Raw genomic sequence first — 14,506 nt, forward strand, 5'->3', positions numbered from 1 at the left:
CCTCCATCCCAGTCCTCATCCCCATCCCTCCCCATCCTTTTCCAAGCCCCTGCCCTGGAACTCCCATTTCAGAAGCCCACCCAGCCCCTCAATTCCATCCTGTGGCAGCATCCCCCAGGTCCTCATCACTGGCTCCCCCCGTCCAGCCAGGTCTGTGCTGCTGAGCTGCTCAGCCGTGGGCAAACTGCGGGGGCTTGGGGCTTCCTTCCCACCCTGCAGGCACAGGCTGTGCCACGAGTGACTCTGCAGGAGGCACTTTCCTCCAGAAAATCACAACGTGGCATTTTACCCTGGCAGCAATTGTCATTCCTGGCAGATCCACACTTGCCTACTGCCCAAACCTCGCCTGGGTGTTCCTGCACAGCTGCCCTGCTCTGCTGGGTGGGACCTGCTCAGAAATCACTGTGTGCCACTGGAACCTGGAAAGAGCAACACCCCTTGCCTAAGGATCACCGGTTTTTGAGGGTTTTTTAATAAGATGTCTGCTCTGTAGTGGCTGATCTTTTGTGTCAACTGTCCCAAATGTAGCAGAAAATACTTTATCTTATACATATACACACATTTATATTATATTTACCTATCATAATGTAAAGCAGTCAGGATTAGATACATTTTTAAAGGGTCCTTTTGCTCCTTGTCACAAAAATTAGGCTTACAATTATCGATTAGTATGGTCCATCACATTCTGTGTTACTGCTTTAAAGAAAACTGCTGTAGCAATGGTTCTAAGTTTGTCTTGCATTTGATTGAATGGCACACAATGTCACCAGTGTCTTTGAGTCATTTTATGGCACTTCCTTTGCTGGGTTCTGTAGAGACTTCTGTAATATCTATATCTTATATATATTAAAAAAAGTCCCAAAATATTTTTCTTCCAACCCAGACTAATGTGACATCCAGCTACCTCTGTTATTAAACTGTGCAAGTTGCCAGCTCTGCTGAAAGTTTTGTGAAGTTTCAGCAACTTCTGAGTCAGCCTGTAACATTTGTGGTTTTATGTGGAAATTGTGCCCAATCAACAATGAATGTGAATGCACAGCTTTGGGCAAAATGTGGATATGTAAATGTATCTGCATTGACAGTGAAGAAAAATGTCCCCTTTAGTTCCTTGTAAGGTGAGATGAAATATAGAGCTATGAAAATTACGAGAAATTAGATTTTATTTGGATAAATTAAGAATGAAGATAAATATTTTTCTGTATTCTACAGCTGGGTTCATTTGCTGCTGTTCTAGTTCAGTCCTGTCTAGCACTGCAGTGACAAGCAGAGTGCCATCTCGTGGATAAAGACCTGTACTCAGAATAAAACATGGACTTGCCTTTTCTCCACTGGTTGGAAGAAAATCCATTATGGTGTACAAATATGACCCAGGACAGCAAGCTCCATGCACAAGCACTGGTGGTTTTTGACACTTCTTCCCTCTTGATACACAGCAACAACCTTACTGGGAGTGTGCCAGACGGCAGCACCAGTGGAATCCAAGCATATATTTCCCTGGAGTATATTATTTTGAATTATGCTGGTGGTAATATGTAGTAGATATTCACTTGGTTGGCTTATTAATAGAGAACAATTTCCCACAGTGGAAAATGTACCATTTTTATCATGGTATGTTAATTATAATATTTCGCATGCCAGTAAAGATCAGTCACAACTTATATTTAGAGAAAGTCTGAATGATTAAGAACATTCCTGTAGCTTATGTTTTAATCCAATTTTGGAATAGGGACAAAATCAGTATTGCCTGCCTATTAATAGCTGATAACAAATTTAAGGCATATTTCTGTGCAATCTGTCCATAAATTAGGTTTAAAAAAAGAGATGAATTGCCATACCATAGCATTCAATACACTCTCTCTGCAGTATCACAAACATACACATGGATTTCCTTGTTCCCTCTAAATGCTGGCCAGCTCCAGTAAATGGCTAAACCATAAATTGAAATCTGCCCTTCTGCTCATATTTTATCTGTGGTTGCATCCACACCTTGGCCTTCTGCACCCCATTCCTACCCAGCCAGAAAGTGTCCCCACACTCTTCCCAGGCTCCCTGTGCCTGCTTCCACTGCCTGTGCATTTCTCCTTTCCCTTTAGTTTGACCAGCACTTTCCTACTCAGCTATGTCAGTCTCTTGCCTTCCTTGCCTGATTTCTGGTGCCTGGGGATTGAGAGCTCTTGTGCTCTACGGAAAGTGTCCTTAAAAATCTGGAGTAGGGTGGAAATTGCTCCTTTTGCAGTCTACTGGCCCAGCTATGTCATCTCACTGAACTCTGAGATGCCAAACAGACCCAGCGAGTGCATCTGGGCTTCCTTTGGCTTTAGCTGTTGTTGAATGAAGGGCAAACAGGTTGGCCTGTGAGAAATAAGGGCACAGCAGTTTTATCCACTGAAATTTTCAGGTTCCTAATGAAACTTATCAAATTAATTTCACTACAAAGCAAATTGCAGTGTAAACAAAGCAGAGTAGTCGAATTGGCTAAACCAATCAGGGTGATTTGCTCCTAATTCAGAAGAATTTCAAGTGAAAACTGAAGAAGTGCTGTGCAGCTTTATGTTGTATGCCTTTTCCATGATTTTAAGCTGTAAAACATTCACCTGATTCACCGAGGACAGAAACAAGGCACTCACACAGAGTCAGGCCAGCTCTTCCCTTGGCCAGCAGCAAGGGTAGCCCTGCCAGTCAGCTCATGGGCAGTGCTATCTTTACACTCACAGGGAGCCTGGAATGTTTTCTGTGTTCTCCTATTCCACAGTAAAGACAAGGGCTTGGATTCAAGCAAATCTGCAAAAACTAAAATCCTTGTGCTGGGTCTCCAAGCTCTTTCAAGGGCAAATTTCTAGATCACAACAAGCACTGTGGGGCCAAGGACTGTTTGGTTTAGGTTGTAGAACCAGACAGTTCCTGCTTAAAAACTGACTTGAGCAAAGCCTGTTTTCCCCTGCTGCCTTAGCCACAGTTCCCAGTTCTGTCCCTGCCGTGGCCTGTTATTTATCTGCTGAGAGGTCCCTGCAATTTAAAGTCCATTAGCTGCAGGGCCATCAATCTGTGACAGAAGAGTGTTGTTTTCTGTCCTAGAGCCCAATTCCTGACTGAGGACACCCAGCAAGATCTGAGAAAATTGAAGATAAGTAGGTTCTTATCAGAGGGATCCACAAAAAGTTACCAACACTGAATAATATCTAAAGGCTGTACTCTTGAAAAATAGGCTGCTCATTGTGTTCATGAATGAAAAATTACAGATAGAGTAAGTTGCAAATAGTAGCAATTCTCCCTTCTTATTAATAGGGGCAGTTTCTACTTCCATTTACATCATGTGTGCTGCATTCTTACAGATGATCATTAATTTGTTTTTGCTGAGAGCCAAATTTTGACATACACTCTTAAATCAAGTGAGGAGCTCTTCTAACCATTCCATACAGCAGTACCAGGTAGCTCTTTAGCAGATTACTGGGTTTTCCAGACCTGTTAACTATTGATTCTGTAGAAGGGACAATATTAATAGCTCTTTGGTGAATTTCAGAAACTGAGTATATACAAAATGGTAAAAAAGTTTGTGGAACCTCTTAGACATATGCTGTGTCTAGTCCCACTGATGCAGTTCTGTGAAAAGCAGTGAAGCAGACAGGACCTGTCAACAATTATTCATCAAATGCCTGATTTGTTTAATATTGCATACAGATTGCCTGCTGAATAACAAGAAGCCAATTCTGGAACTTGCTCCAATGTAATTCAGAGCTCCTCCCAATCAGCTATTAACATCTGGACTTTTTAGCATGTTAGACCAAGCTACCAAGCTATTATTTTAATTTCATTGCTGCCTTCTTACAAGTTCCTATCTAATTAACTATAATAGTGCTATTTGAAAAGCCCTCAATTTTTTTAGAGCAGCTTAGAAGCAGTGCTAGCTGTCTTGGCAAATCATTCATTTGGTTTGATAACCCGAGTGATTAATACGCTGAAATGCAACCGCCTTATTCTAGACTCAGAATTGTTGAAACACGATGCACAATGCATAAAAAAGCTCTTTAGAAAACACTGATGCTCTAAGCATTCCTCAGTTTGCCAGCTCTAGAAGGAACAACAAAAAGCTAAGGAATGTTCTTCCTTGGTGAAACTGCAGAAGAAGATCCTTTTCAACAATGAATAAATTCCCTCTCCTTGATGAAAAAAAGAATGGGTTTGATCCAGCTGCTACTCCATCAGAGAAAATAAAAGTGGAGACTTCCACAGTAGATGGTGCATATTCCTTCATGGGAATTAATGCATGAGTTAAATAGACAGTAATGAAATCACTGAAGGGGCATTTTCAAAAGAGGCACTTTTAAGAGTAAAAATCTTAGCAGAGCAATTTGGGTCAGAGGTTAATGCTCATAAATACTTTTCATATATTTATACAGGCAGCTTATCCTGTTCTTAAACTCCAAACAAGGTTTTAAGATAGATCTGTGATGATCTCTGACTCACTCAGTGTTTGAGCCCAGCTGTCCATGAGTGCTGACGTGTAGTTCAAGGCTTTCCAGGAACTGTGGAGCACGGACTGCTATGAAAAGTCTTAAGATCCCAAATAGAGGTGGCTGCTAAAAGCAGATTTACTCATGTAATCGTGACATGAACACGTTCACTTTGAGTCCAACCTGAAACATGTGATTGGAATCTTGAATTGTGAAACAATTTGTGTCCGAAATTCACAACATCTCTTCCAGAGATTTTCCAGACCTTCAACTCCAGTTTCTGTACAAAGCAGGCAATAACAGCATTAGGCTAATGACAATCAAACCTGGAACAGCACTGAGGGCTCTTCAGATGGGAAGGACAGATATTTGCATTCACTTAGTTGACTCCCAGCACAATTCCTCCATTTCTCGGGGGTGACAAGCTAAAGTACTTGCAAGATAATGCTCTTCCCTGGCCCTGGGCAGTCTGGTATGTTCTGTTCCATTTTCCCAGGCAATGAGAAAGTGCTTATAAATGGTACAGCTTTGCATTAGTTGAGTCTGTGGTCTGCAGTAGTACTGTAGACTCCAATTTTAGCTAAGAGATTTTTGGTTTCTTCAGACTGGTTCTTGTACACACAGTTCTCTCTTCTTCTCGTCAACAAGCCCATAAGCAAACAAACAAAAACCCCAAAACTGAAAACATAACACCAAGAAGACTTAGTAATGATTTAAAGTGGAGCTGGAAGGGAGATGGGAAATGGGTTGCTAATGTCAAATACCTCCTGCTGCCAGCAGGAGCTTAAGGCACATTAGGACACAATCCCAGGCCATGTATCTGGGTTGACTGATCATGTACAAGAATGAGGAGCAAACTCAAGCCTCTGGAAGCAGAGACAGAGCTTTCATTGCCTTAGATCTAAGAGCTCAGGTTGGGTTCTTCTGCCGTGGTGTTCAAGTGTCAGGCTAAGGGATTCAGCAGATGTAAAACTGGAACAGCTCTGCCTGTACCAGGAGCAAAATGTACCAGGAGCTTCCTCTCTCCATCACCTCCTACCCACCTGGATGCCCTGCACAGGGACTGTGTACCTCATACTGCTGGCTCTGTACTCTGGCAATGCACATCCACTGCTCCTTGCCACATTTGGGTCACAGGGAGTCTCAAGGCCACCCCTGGGTGGTGGCATGCAGACACCCACCGTGGTTTGCAGACAAGTGCAACACTGCAGGGCATTTTCCAGACTACTGTAATACTATTTCACTACGAGGTACAAGGGCAGGCTAATTTCTGCAGAGTGAGAAACTTAGCATTTTTAAGGAGCCATTAAGCAAACAGTAACTCACCAAACAAATCACTGCTTGCCCTTTCTCAGACCTTGATTTTGCTACCATCCGTTGCAGGGAAAATAATTATGTCAAAGAATGCATAACTAGTCTTGGTGTATATCAACATGGGCTTCTGCTGTGCATCCAAACAGATCTCTGGCAGCTTCACTGGGGCTCTGTAATTGTCTTTGATTAACCTAGACATAATGATAGGAAGCTGCAAGATTGTAATGGAGATGAGAATTTCACTTAACAAATGGCCTTATCATGTGCTCTTCTGTATATCTGTATTTGCTGCCTCACTCTTGAGAAACAGGCTCAAGAGAATACAAGAGAGGTGTTGAAGTGAAATCACAGGACATGTAAGATCAAAGCACTGCAGAGATGCAGTGAATCAAAATGTCCTTAAAACCACAGGCCTCACTCTCCCACTGCATGTATGTTTTGATGGTTCTGATTTACAAATTGTTTGGAAAAAGAGAGGATTAAAGTTTCTGTTGTCATTTGAAACCCTCAAAGTAGTTCACAAGAGAAAGTGATGTGATATTTCTAGTCAGACAGACCAGCACAAAGGCAGGCATTGCAGGAACTGTGGCTTAAACAAAGCATTTATAGGAATTTGACAGCTGAAATCCTTGATCAGATTACACCACCATACCCACATTTATTTATACAAGTAAGGCAAATAATGCAAAAACCACACATACCTAATTTTTATTACTTGGATAAAAGTTCAGCAGCTAGAGACCCCCATAGATCAGAGTCTTCTCCAAAGACCACTGCATTAAGGAGGCCCTTACTCCCAATTTTAAAACCTAGGCTCATTCTCTGTTCCTTGGTTTTTCCTTCTGACAAGTGATGGGGTGTTAAAAACAGAATACTGTGATGATTCATAAAATGTGTTATAAGGAACATTATCAGCTGAGATTAATGTTATATTATGTGTAATATTTATTGTCAGAGCAAGTGGAAATATTTTCTAAAATTTAAATTTCAGCTATGAACTTTGGCGAACTTTTGCAAATGCAGACGCAAAACTGTCAAAGTGTTTTCTGAATTTGGTTTGCTAGCTTCTTCCTATTTATATTTATCCATTTGCTTTCACAATTTCTTTTAGATGCGGGAAGTTTTTAGAATTTATAAAGCCAGCCAAAGGTTAGATTTTCCATTCATATGTGGTGGCTTTGTTATGCCTTAGTTTGGAGAAAGAATCTGAAAACCTCATCTCTAATGTTCTTTTTCATAGAACTGTCTAGTGATGCCACTGCAGTGTAATAGTCCCAGGATAAATGTTCTGGGGTAGATTTCCTTACTCTGTTCTCCTGTACTTCATATCTGTCATTTCAGCTTTAGGATTATCAGCTCTGCTTAGCATTTGGTATTGTTGAGAATTAGCTTTTCAAAAATAACATTTCTTTTAAATATACTTATTTTAATTAAAAATTAAGTCATCAGGGAAATACAACAAAATGATTAAATTTTGGGTAGGGATTTTTGTATGACAGAGATGTGACTTCTTGAAAGAAATCCAGAGCTGACAGAAGTTGACAGACTAAAGGCCACAAAATTCAGCTGCTCGCCTCTATGATGCCCTTGGGGAGAACTGATTCTCAACTCTGACTACAATAGTAAAACTGGGTTTTGAAGGTTCAAGAATGTCCCCATTCTAACACCTACTCAGTGATTCTCTAGAACTGAAATATTCTTTTTTTCATGATTTAGAAAACAAACATGAGAACACAACCATAAATAGATGGTAATGCGAGATGCACTCGAGGTGTGCACTAAGCAGAACAACAATGCAAGTGACTACTTCCCAAAACTGGATAATAAATAGTCTGACCGAGCAGCATGAGTTTGACTTCATTGTTTTATAGACTGGCTCTCAAACTGCACTTTTTAATGCCCAACCATGTTTGGGTACAGGTAGAGAAATGCTACTAATATAACTGGTAAGCTGTTCCAAAAAAAGTTAGATGCTAAACCAGAACCTGACTGGCAGCCCCAGTGCCACTGACCACTGACCTCAGCTGAAACTTGGACCATTGGATGCATGTACCCATATGGGCCTGCTAGCCACAAATCAGATTTAAAGGGCCAAAGGGATACAGATAAAGACCTTTTCAGCTTCTACTGGATTTCACTGTGCACCTGTCAACACTAGCAAGTTACAACCTGAGGAGGGAAACAGTGTTTGAACAGCATTTTGTGGTGTTGGATAACTGGTTTTTGAACCTGTAGTATGAGCTAATGCTGATTTGCACATGGAATTTATTTTTGAAAGACATTACATACTGAAATAATTTACACACTAAAATAGGAAGGCATCAAAACCCTTTATTTTAAACAAAGCTTAGTCTGACTGGCTTCACTAAAAGATGCATTACATCTTGACTTTGTCCAAAAATTACTTCACAACCTCAATGGAAACAACAGGGTTACTAGCAGGAATGCTATCAAGGAAATAAAGTTACATCCACTGAAATCCCAATGAAAGTTTCCTTCAATACAAACAATGATCTTAGAGATAAACAGCACAAAAAAAACCCCAAAAACCAAAAAACAAAAAAGCATAAGAAAAAGGCACAAAGTCAATACAGCATGTTTTCAGAACAAACTGAAAAGGGGAAAACTGAGATGTCTTGGATCCCTTGGCATATGTAAACATCAAGAAGACATCACACTTGGACTAATCTCAGGGAAAAGCAGCCATATAAAGTAAATCTATAGGCTATCTACAGTAAATCTATGGGCTTTCTTGGCCTTCTAAAGTATGGAAGATAATAGAAGAATAAGAAGATAAAAGGAAGTCCTCTTTCTTTTTTGTTAAAAAAAGTTGCTTTAAAGTAGGGTGGACTTTTTATTCTGTCACTTTGTAGGATCTATTTTAAATGACCTATTTAAATGTTCTGCAATTATGGTGCTTTTGTATATTTTCCATGTGAAGCTAACAGAAAGGGAATCCCTTGAAGTCATGGTATTTTAACCAACCAAAGAATAATCTTCTTTTTCTTTCTCTCTGAATTCTTCATACAAGGTGTCTTAAAATAGATAAGACAGGTTCATTACCGTTGTCATAATTGTCAGCTTCTGTCAGTTCCATTAGTGGATAAAGGTGTCTCTGAATATTACTCATGCACTCCTAGCCAGCCCCCCAAACTCTGTACAAGCCTCCCAAAACCATTCCTCTGCTGCTCTCTCCAGTCTTTCAAACCTGTTCTTCAGCTATTTACCACCTGCAAGGGTTCCCTTGTTACAGCATTTCACTTTTTCCACCTAATCCTTCTGCACTGCTTCTGGCTTACTTTAGTGATATGTTAATATCTGAATGTCTTTATTGATTTACTAATCACTCTTTTAATAAAATTTGTTTCCCTTTACATTTGGTTTACATGCTGGTTTCAGATTTGTCTGGGAGGTTGGTTAAACTTCACACCTTGGAGATGACCTGAAATGTTCTATGTCAGAACAGTATTTGGGTCATAGATCTCAAGATTAGGCAAGACATTGGTTTTTTATCTTTTTGTTATGCTCAATGCATCTACAAGCATATCCTCTTGGCTTAAGAGGATTCCAATAATGCTAGAATTTGCCTTTAGACTACAAGGTTTCCATCATTCAGGCACCAGTTTAGACTTTTCACATTAATCTGCCTTTGATTCTTTCACTATTTAATAAATATGCATAAATGTTTCTTCTGAAAACAAGATTTCATGGACATTTGGGAAGAAAAGATATTTTACCTTTTTAAATGTTGAAAGGCACAAGTGTGAGAAAATACAGTCTTTTTTTCTGGCTAAGTGAGGAAACTCTACAGAAGTTTATTTTTCTTCTTTACTTTTCCATCTAAACTTTGATGAAAATTAAATTCCCATGACTGTGAGCTGCAGTAGGCATTGTAAAACATTTAACATATGCTGTTGCTGTGCATTTAGTCCAGCTCATCCTCCTCTCAGAACTTGTCCCATCTCTCTGTCACCCCATAAGTGTCTGGGGCTCACACAACTAATCACACACCAGCTATAACACATGCTGGAGCACTTCACAAGACAGCTCAGTTCACTAATTTGGTTGAAAATTAGCCTAATCTAGAGAAGAAAAAAGCAGTCATTTGGGCCTGGTGAGCTGGTTCAAGGAGGGTCCAGTAAATGCCAGAGATGGCACAAGAGTTTGACAAGACCCTTTGGCTTGTCATTTGGAAAACTTCACTGCTCTGAATAATTATTTTACACATCATGAAATCTAGCTTTACATTTTTTAAAGACATTTCTGGGTTTTTTTCTGTTTTCCTTTTGATGGTCCAGCTCCTGGTCCCCGGTGTGTCCATCCAGTGGAATGCAGCAGAGCTGCCTGAACATATTGCTGTGCTTAAGCCTTTGCCAAGGTGAGGAAGATTTCATTTTACCTGCTTTTGGAACAGTCTGGATTGGCTGCTCATGCCTCAGAGACAATTACATGAGGCAGACAGGTAATGAGAGGACATTCCTTCCTTCACCCAGATGGGGCTAAAATTCGTAGAGAGGGTGAGAAACCCATCTCAAATACAACCTTTCCTGGGAAGAGAAGAGAAGGTATGTCAGGGAAGATTTAGGTTGGATATTAGGAGAGGGTTTTTCACCCAGAGGGTGTTTGGGCACTGGAACAGGCTGCCCAGGGAAGTGGACACAGCACCAGCCTACCAGAGCTCAAGAAGCATTCGGAAAGAACATGGTGTGATTCTTGGGGTTCTCCTGTGAAGGGCCACAAGTTGGTTTTTGATAAACTTTGTGGGTCCCTTACAATGCAGAATATTCTGTTATTCCATGATCATTTTGCTACAGTGTCAAAATGTTTGTTGTTAAAAGCAAACATCTCTTTTTCAACTATAGTGCCTTCCCTGAAGACACTTTATATCAGACCAGCACTGGTCTTTAATCATTAAGTTAAAAAAAAGACACAACTTAGATACTGAAACTGCAGTTTCTTTCTCGAAAGACCGTGCTCCTACATTCCTTTGCAGCAGTCTAGAGGCAATAGGAAAGCCAGTATTGGCCTGCTTTTTTAAAAACAATAATAAAAAAGCCTGTTAGCTCAGGAGCCTATGGAGGCTTTAATTGAAATTAATAGAAAATGCAAAAGTAGAGGAAATTAGGGCAGCTGCAAAAGAAACCCCAGAAGCAAAAGCAGAATAAAGTAGAGCAATGAGAAAACCCATGTTAACAACTTAATTTTGCTTCAGATGTTTCCCCCTTGGTGTAACTTTTTCCCCAAATCAAGCAACAAGTCTAAAGCACATGGTTTCTTTTGCAGATGCCTATTAATTCTACCCAGTGGTCCTTCAGCTGATGAGCACAGTAGCTGGGGAGTTTATCTCTCAGTGTGCTGAAAGACAGGAGTAGCTGGCAAGTTGCTCTGGGCTTGTTCCATGAGGTCACAGCTTGAACCTCTTCATCCAAGAGACAGCACCAGCTTAAACTACAGCAGAACCAGAATATTTATTTTTCATTCTAAAGATTGAATGGAAACCGTTTTATTTTCTTTCTTGTAAGCTTTATTCTTGAACTGTCCAAGAAATAAAGAGACCTTTCTGCTAGCAGGTAGCTTTATGAAAGAGTTATTCCATCAACGTTTACACATGTGAGAAGCCCCATTTAGGTCTGTGGAATTCCAGAAGGTGATAGGAAAGAGTCTCATGTGTGAGAAAAACATTGAAGAGTGAGGATTTAAATTAGAATGTTCTAAATTCGTATTCTGTCAATGTCAAGTGACCTCAACCCATCCAATCCTGACTGGAAGCATAGCAGGGATGGTAGTGGTGGCATAAAAGATTTCCCTTGCTCCACCGTTGAAGACAAAGTACTTAGGAGCAAACAAAGAAACAAGTCTTGCAACACAATACTTTTTCTCCCCTTCTTAAAGTACCTCTTTCCTTCTTATCCTCTAACATTTCTAGCCCCAGTCAAAGTCCTTTACATTTTCTCTGCAGTTCTTTAATTCAGTTAATAGGCTGGCTGGTCAGGGAGAATGAAGTGTTATTTCATGATTTGGTGTGTTCAATAATGTCAGAGTTTTCTAGCGCAGGATCCTTATTTTAAATATATTTCTCATCTTGAGAAATCATTTAGTGAGCAGTTTCCACATGAGACAGATAGGACAAGACCAGTTGCTTGTAGGTTTTACTTTTAACCCTCTATCATAAAACCTTATAGAAAAATATCCCACGTAAGTTCCTCCCCTATTATTTTTCTAAATTTTCTTTGTCTCCTGATTTCACATTTTTGGTTGTTCCAGGGGTCAAGAGGATAGGCCAAGCTTGGCTTTAGCCTCTGACAGTGAGCCAGAGGGTGAACAACCCCTGGGTGAGTGAGCACAGAGAAAGTAAATAAGTAAGGCACAGGACATCTTGCAACTTAGTGAAATTAAATGCCTACCCACTGTGCTCTGACAGCACAGTTATGGAAAGGTGGCAAGCACAGTGTGATGGAGCTGGACCACCCCACGGGCTGAGTTTACAAAGAGACTTGGTGAGAAAACCCACTACCAGCATCAAGACCACTTGATCAAGCATTCAAGACAATGTGTCATGCAAATGAATAGCAAAATATGGCAATCCCTGTTGAAGGGATGCATGCATTTCAGTGATTCCTCAGGTTTCCTGGATGCAGGTGAGGGGTTCCTTGTTGCATACTGAGCAGGGGTCCTGGATAAAATGGAGGAAGTTAGGTGGAAATAATATAGAGACAGGCAAAGACATATATCTGACAGTTTCTTCCACTTTATTCAGCACAGTGCTCTCTCTCACAGTGGTTCTGACTTCGATCTATTGCACACTTGCACTGTTCCCTATCACACTGTGTCTTTAAAAGAGTGCACATGCCAGGACTCACTCGAGTACATACAGAGTTTTCAAGGATGCTCTTCCTCCCCCTCTTTTGACTGATACTCTGGCAAAATATAGACAAGATGTGGACATTGGGTGGAGTTACTGGTTGATTTGGGGGGTTTTTCTCCTCCTCAGAAGGCTGTGTCCTATTAGTTGAAGACTTATTAGAAGACTGCACAGTCGTTTTTGTATTCTGCTGTGCTGGATGTTGTTTGCTGGGTATGGCTGTTGTTACTGATCTGTATGAAAGCAGAAACTTATTGTAGACCTGTTAAAGTGAAATTGGTCAACCATGGAAACCTCAGCAACCGACAGAGCCCATACAAACCTTTGCTTTCCTATTCAAAAAATTGTTAACCAGCTTCCCACATGTTCAATCTAAACAGTTTATTTGTTACCTGGGCCCTGTGTGAAGGGCCAAATTATTAACTTTTGGGCCATTTTTACCATTCTTTGGGAAAAGGAAGGTGCAATACATAGTCTTTACATAAAATTGTAGCTCCTGTTTCCTGTCAGTTCATTTCTAACTCAGAAAATTTCTGTGGATGAAAAAACAAAGCAACTTATTGCACAGAACTGCCCTCGCCTTCAGCTGCAGCCCCATTTGCATGTGTGCCGAGCAGCATGAGGAAAATGTTCTCCAAGGTTTCCTGCTGTGAGCAGTAGACTCAGCATCTCAACTGGCCTCTGCATTTTGATGACTCTGTTACAGGAGGCTTTTTCTCCTGACAGACTTTGAATGCACATAAAGCTCAGTTTCGGTCTCAAGTTCCTGCATCAGCCCAGAATTAAATTGGGAGAGGTAGGTGACCAAGCATGTCTGTGTGTTTAAAAGAAAAGTATTACTTAGAAGATCTCAAAAAGATGTGAAAGGAAACAAAATATAAATGGGCTTCTGTAATTTCTGAGCAGATTTAAGAATGAATGCCAGTAGCCAGGAGTAAAAAGTACCTTTCTCTCCCAAGATCTTAGGTATGGTAATGACATTATCAACAAGCTAATTGTACCATTACTGAATGCCACCCTGAGTGTGTCTGCTTGGGTGAGAAGTAGTATAGCTCACATTTCTACCTTTTCTTCACATACTTTTCCCTGCAGAAAATCCTGTTATGAATCTGTCAGCCTGTTAGCTTTTGCTCTCCTTTTGCTAAGCTGAAGAAGGAAAAAATACATGCTTCTATGGCAAGCAACAGACAGGGGGGAAAGAATCAAAGGAGATGAATGAGGTTCCATCACAGTAGAAAATTTAAGAAAAGGTTAGAGATGACATTAAATGGGCATGGTGTGTAGCCTAAAGTAATCTTGTAAACTTCAGGGAACCAGACCAGGTACTCCAACTTGCCTCTGATGTCTTCCAATTATTTACCATCAGCCCATACAGAAAATTTCTACTGATAGGGATAGAACCTCAAGATGGATCTCAGAAAATGGGTGCAACAAAGTGATTCTAGGATGCAACCCTTTAAAATGTTTTATTCCTGAAGCATGTCATCATCTTGGATCCCAGTCTTGACCTTAGCTTGTGCTTATGTTATACATTAGAATTCCCCTAAATTTCTTTGGAATGTGATCCTGACATGTAAGCCTAAATATTAGTGAGTTTGACATGATGTAGGCTAGCACAAGTAGCTTAGAAATCACTTAAGGTTTGGAGGAGAAGTTATTTTTAGTGACTGTAAATTAGAAATAAAAATATATGACATACTGAAACCCTAGTAATGAAATTGTGCTGCATAACTAAATTTCCTTCTCAGATGAATTCTACAACACCATAAACACATGCCATTGCTAATAGCAACTTATAATAGAAAACATCAAGAATTATCTACTTATAGTGTAATTTCAGTTCTCAAATAGTTATTCATTTCATGGTTTACTTGGTTAA

The sequence above is a fragment of the Corvus hawaiiensis genome, chromosome 14 (genome assembly GCF_020740725.1).
Source record: "Corvus hawaiiensis isolate bCorHaw1 chromosome 14, bCorHaw1.pri.cur, whole genome shotgun sequence".
Lineage (NCBI taxonomy): Eukaryota > Metazoa > Chordata > Aves > Passeriformes > Corvidae > Corvus > Corvus hawaiiensis.